Below are 6,319 nucleotides of genomic sequence, written 5' to 3'. Positions count from 1 at the left end.
GCATAGGCTGACGTAATCCGATAGCATTACCAATCATGGTTATCAAGCCGCCTATTCAAATTGGTGCTCGTTCATCTTGGATAAGGTGGTCTAAATTTGCCAACATAAAAGTGGCACCGTTTACTGGACGGTTATGGGAAGCACAAAATATGATGAAGAGTTCATCACGTGAAACTGTGGTACTGTTTGGCTTTTTCCCAAATAAGGTGTGGGTCAGGATCTTATGGAAATAACGGAAGGCCGGGTTATGTATGTTTCCAGAGAGAAACTCATGTTCCTCGGGATCGTCATTTCCAGTCAAGCTTCCCCAAAAGTGTTCAAGTTCTCTATATTCAAAAAGTTCTTCTTGGCTCACTGTGAATGTGTCAAAGGATGTAGGGAAACCTAAAAGGTTGGTAAAGTCTTGAATATTAAATTGGTACTCCATGTTAAACATTCTGAACTGGATAAAACCTCTGCTTATTCCTTTTCCATGGCTGGGTAGATAGATCAGAGAACTAAGGAACTCTAGAGTCAGTCTCCGGTAAGTGACAAATTGTCTACGGATAGGAGCGGTTTCCCACCCAATCTGACTCAGCAAATACAGGACACTTTGTCTTAGTCCAAGGGCAGTCATTGCCCAGTCATCAGCATACAAACTAGGTAGCATCTCTCTCGTGGCTAGTTCTTCAAACTTTTGTTTCTGAGTTGTTCCTCTGAATTTGATACCCATACGATCAATTTGTCCCATCAGGTTAGTGTTAGCTAGAGAAAAGAAAAACAAGAGTTTTAGTCAGGATTTGGCCAAATGCCGAAAGAAGAAGAGAAAAGTTTTTAATAAATAAAAATAAATTAAGAATGAATATTAAACAAAAATTAGAAGAATAATTAAGGAAGAAAAAAAATAAAAAAAATTAATAATAGAGAAAAAATAAAATATTTGTGGGTTGTCTCCCACTAAGCGCTTTGTTTAATGTCGCAAGCTCGACATAAAAACTATCAATTATAATCTATAAGTTCCGGAGGCATTTCGTCTAAGTGCAAGACTTGCGAATCTTCATTATTTTCTGCATAGTGATAATGTTTTAGACGTTGCCCGTTTACGGTAAATGGTTCCATAGATTTGCCTTTAATTTCTACTGCTCCACTGGGAAAAACTTTGGTGATTTGAAAAGGACCTGACCATCTAGATCGTAGTTTTCTCGGGAATAACTTTAGCCTGGAGTTAAATAAAAGAACTGTATCGCCTTGTTTGAAGATTTTCCTTGATATGCGCTTGTCATGCCATTGTTTTGTCCTTTCTTTGTAGATTCTGGCATTTTCGTAAGCGTCTCTTCTGAGTTCCTCTAATTCGCTTGTATCAAGGATTCTCTTTTCGCCGGCGGCTTTATAGTTTAAATTTAGATTTTCAATAGCCCAATATGCTTTATGTTCTAATTCTACCGGTAGGTGACAGGATTTTCCATAAATGAGCTTAAATGGGGTTGTCCCTATGGGAGTTTTGTAAGCAGTTCGGTAAGCCCATAAAGCTTCTGGTAATTTCAATGACCAGTCTTTCCTTGAAGTGGCAACTGTTTTCTCTAGTATCTGTTTTATTTCTCTGTTAGACACTTCTACTTGCCCACTGGTTTGAGGGTGGTAAGGTGTCGCTACTCTATGTCTTACGCCATACTTAAGCAGTAGTTTTTCGAGTACCTTGGATATGAAATGCGATCCACCATCACTGACTACTATTCTTGGGACACCAAACCTTGGAAATATTATATTCTTAAAGAGTCTAGTTACTACTCGTGTGTCGTTTGTTGGAGAAGCTATAGCTTCAATCCATTTTGATACGTAGTCAACTGCCACGAGTATGTATTTGTTACCGAAAGAGGATGGAAAAGGTCCCATGAAGTCTATTCCCCACACGTCGAAAATCTCTACTTCCAAGACGCCCTTTTGTGGCATCTCGTCACGTCTAGATATGTTTCCTGTGCGTTGACATCTGTCACATTTCTTAATAGCTGCATGTACATCCTTCCATATATTTGGCCAATAAAAACCGGCTTGTAGGATTTTAGAGCAGGTCTTGGATGTACTTGCATGTCCACCATAAGGAGCAGAGTGACAGTGTTGGATTATATTTTCTATTTCTTCTTCGGGTATACACCGACGGAAAATACCATCGGGGCCTCTTTTAAAAAGTAAGGGGTCATCCCAGTAATAGTGTTTTATGTCATAGAAGAATCGTTTCTTCTGCTGGTAGGATAAGGTAGGTGGAACTATTCCGGCAGCTAAATAATTGACGAGGTCAGCGTACCACGGTGTAACAGATATAGCTAAGGTGGTTTCTACCTGTTTATCAGCTTTATTTTCTTCCAAAGTAGCTATAAGTTTATCGTACGAGAAATCATCGTTGATCGATGTTCTTTCCGGTTCAAGGTTCTCAAGTCTAGAGAGGTGATCTGCTACTACGTTTTCAGTTCCTTTCTTGTCTTTGATTTCCAGATCGAACTCTTGTAGCAACAGGATCCACCTTAGGAGTCTAGGTTTAGCATCCTTTTTTGTTAAGAGGTATTTGATAGCAGCGTGGTCAGTGTAGATGATTATTTTGGCTCCGACCAAGTAAGAACGAAATTTATCTAGCGCAAACACTACTGCTAGAAGTTCTTTCTCGGTTGTGGCGTAATTCATTTGTGCTTCATCTAGAGTTCTACTTGCGTAATATATAACATGAAGCTTTTTATCCTTTCGTTGTCCTAAAACAGCACCTACAGCGTAATCACTAGCATCACACATTATTTCGAATGGTTCATTCCAATCTGGTGTCTGCATTATGGGTGCGGAGATCAGTGCTTGTTTAAGCGTTTGAAATGCTTCTAAACATTTATTGTCGAATATGAATTCAGCATCTTTCATTAATAGCCCGGTTAAAGGTTTAGTTATTTTAGAGAAGTCTTTAATGAATCGTCGGTAAAAACCGGCATGTCCTAAGAAGCTTCGTACTTCTCTCACAGTTTTCGGGGGTTGAAGATTTTCGATTACCTCTATTTTAGCTTTGTCTACTTCAATTCCTCTGTTCGAGATGATGTGTCCTAAAACAATTCCTTCTTGTACCATAAAGTGGCATTTTTCCCAATTAAGTACTAGGTTTACTTTTACACATCGCTCTAGAACTCTCTCTAGGTTTTCAAGGCATTCTTCAAAGCTTTGTCCGCATACGGAAAAGTCATCCATAAATACTTCCATGATGTTTTCTAGAAACTTGGCGAATATTGCCATCATGCACCTTTGGAAGGTTGCAGGAGCATTACGCAAGCCAAACGGCATTCGTCTATAAGCGAAGGTACCAAAAGGACACGTGAACGTTGTCTTTTCTTGGTCATCAGGGTGAATTGGTATTTGAAAGAAACCTGAGTAACCGTCTAGATAGCAGAAATGAGAATGTTTTGCTAATCGTTCTAACATCTGGTCAATGAATGGTAAAGGGAAATGGTCTTTTCGGGTTGCTTTGTTTAGTTTCCTATAGTCAATGCATATTCTCCATCCCGATTCGATTCGTTTGGTTATAGTTTCTCCTTTTTCATTTTCAATGACTGTTACACCTCCTTTCTTTGGTACTACGTGTACAGGACTAACCCATTTGCTATCAGATATAGGATATATGATACCTGCCTCTAATAACTTGGTTATTACCTTCTTCACTACCTCACTCAGGATCGGGTTTAGTCTTCTCTGGTGTTCCCTAGAAGTTTTACAGTCTTCTTCTAGCATGATGCGGTGCATACAAATAGAAGGACTTATTCCTTTAAGATCGATAATGTTGTATCCTAGTGCGGTTGGATATTTTCTTAAGATATGCAGGAGTTTTTCTGTTTCGAGTCTTCCTAGGTCAACATTAACTATCACTGGTCGTTCAAGTTCTAAGTCTAGGAATTCATATCTCAGATTTTTGGGAAGTGTTTTCAGGTCTAGGGTTGGTTTCTTAAGGCATTGCGTAGGGTCCGGTGTTATTGCTAAACATTGGTTGAGTTTGTCTTCTACAAGATAGTCAGATGATTTGTCTTTTTCTAACTCCGTTTCTTTTATGTATTCATCGATGATATCCATGAAGTAACATGTATCTTCTATTGCAGGTGCTTTCAAAAATTGGGAAAGAATGAACTCAATTTTCTCTTCTCCTACTTCGAAAGTGAGTCGTCCTCGTTTTACGTCTATGATCGCACCGGCTGTTGCTAAGAACGGTCTTCCCAGTATAATAGGTGTAACTTCATCTTCTTTAATATCCATAATTATAAAATCAGTTGGAATGTAGAATTGACCTATGCGCACTGGAACGTTTTCAAGAATTCCTACAGGATATTTGACGGAACGATCTGCTAGTTGCACAGACATTTTAGTTGGTCTTAATTCTCCCATTTCAAGTCTCTTGCATATGGATAAAGGCATAACACTAATACCGGCTCCTAAATCGCATAAGGCTTTGTCAATGACAAATTTTCCTATGTGACAGGGTATAGAGAAACTACCTGGGTCTTTAAGTTTAGGAGGCATATTCTGGATTATAGCGCTACATTCAGCGGTGAGTGTAACGGTTTCGCTATCTTCAAGTTTCCTTTTATTAGAAAGAATTTCTTTTAAAAACTTGGCATATGAGGGCATCTGCGTAATAGCTTCTGTAAACGGAATTGTGACGTTTAATTGTTTTAGTAGGTCAACAAATTTTTTGAATTGGCCCGCGTCTTTGGTTTTAATAAGCCTTTGAGGGTAAGGGATCGGTGGTTTATAAGGTGGTGGAGGTACATAAGGTTCCTTCTTTTCTATGGTTTCCTTATTACTCTCTTCCTTTTCCTTAGGTTCACTTTCCTCCTCAGTTGACTTTTTAGAGTTTTGGTTTTCTATCCTTGGGTCAGACGGTCCTTCCACTTCTGTTCCACTTCTCAGTATAATTGCATGAGCGTGGCTTCTTGGGTTAGGTTGGGGTTGGCCAGGAAATGTACCAGTTGGGGCAGCAGTAGGCGCTTGTTGTTGAGCTACTTGTGATATTTGCGTTTCCAGCATTTTGTTATGGGTAGCCAGGGCATCTACTTTACTTGCTAGTTGTTTAATTTGTTCGCCAGTGTGTACATTCTGGTTTAGGAAATCTTTATTGGTTTGCTGTTGAGAAGCTATAAAATTTTCCATCATGATTTCCAAGTTGGATTTCCTAGGGGCGTTATTATTAGGTGTAGATGGGATCGGCTTCTGATATCCTGGAGGTATAGCTGGGGCTTGATTTGGAGATTGTCCAGGTGCGTATAAAGCATTATTACTCTTATATGAAAAATTGGGATGATTCTTCCAATTTGAGTTATAGGTATGCGAGTAGGGGCTTCCTTGAGCATAGTTTACTTGCTCCGCTTGGATTCCTGTTAGGAGTTGACAATCTGCAGAAGTGTGGCCTTGGATTCCACAGACTTCGCAATTCTGAGTTATGGCAACCACGGTGGCTGGAGGTGATACATTTAAACTTTCAATTTTCTGGACCAGAGCGTCCACTTTTGCATTAACATGATCAAGGTTACTTATGTACATGCCAGTTTTCGTTTGAGGTTTTTCTACCATTGTTCGTTCGCTTCCCCACTGATAGTGGTTTTGAGCCATGCTTTCGATAAGTTGATAAGCATCAGCATAAGGTTTGTTCATTAGTGCACCACCTGCGGCGACGTCTATTGTTAACCTCGTGTTGTACAGGAGACCATTATAGAAGGTATGAATTACTAACCAATCCTCTAAACCATGGTGTGGACAAAGTCTCATCATGTCTTTGTATCTTTCCCATGCTTCGAAAAGAGACTCGTTATCTTTCTGTTTAAATCCATTTATCTGGGCTCTTAACATAGCTGTTTGTCTTGGCGGAAAATATCGAGTAAGAAAAACTTTCTTCAACTCGTTCCATGTGGTGACTGAGTTGGAAGGAAGAGATTGAAGCCATCATCTAGCGCTATCTCTTAACGAGAAAGGAAAAAGACGAAGTCGAATTGCCTCTGAAGTGACACCATTAGCTTTAACAGTATCAGCGTATTGGACAAATATGGATAAATGAAGGTTTGGATCCTCGGTAGGATTTCCAGAGAATTGGTTCTGTTGCACTGCCTGCAACAGTGAAGGTTTAAGTTCAAAGTTGTTTGCTTCGATTGCGGGTGGAGCAATACTTGAATGCGGTTCATCTTGCGATGGAGCGGCGTAATCTCTAAGAGCACGAGCTGGTTCTGCCATCTCGGGTATCGAAGGGAAAATATTTTTGAAATCAGGAAGTTCAACAGGAGGGAGATTGTTTGCAGCACGATATTCCCGAATTCGTCGTAAGACTCGGAGA

At 39.7% G+C, this 6,319-nt stretch overlaps 1 non-coding gene across 1 annotated transcript; it reads left to right on the top strand.

Moving 5' to 3' along the window:
- The first annotated feature begins 5,734 nt into the window (after nt 1-5,734).
- On the top strand, nt 5,735-5,841 carry LOC127116021 (small nucleolar RNA R71). Its single transcript, XR_007801012.1, has one exon. It is a non-coding gene; the product is annotated as a small nucleolar RNA R71 (small nucleolar RNA).
- Nucleotides 5,842-6,319: the final 478 nt, after the last annotated feature.

This window comes from Lathyrus oleraceus, chromosome 1 (assembly GCF_024323335.1).
Source record: "Lathyrus oleraceus cultivar Zhongwan6 chromosome 1, CAAS_Psat_ZW6_1.0, whole genome shotgun sequence".
Lineage (NCBI taxonomy): Eukaryota > Viridiplantae > Streptophyta > Magnoliopsida > Fabales > Fabaceae > Lathyrus > Lathyrus oleraceus.
Note: the sequence above shows the minus strand (reverse complement) of the source record. Positions and strands in the feature narration are given on the sequence as shown.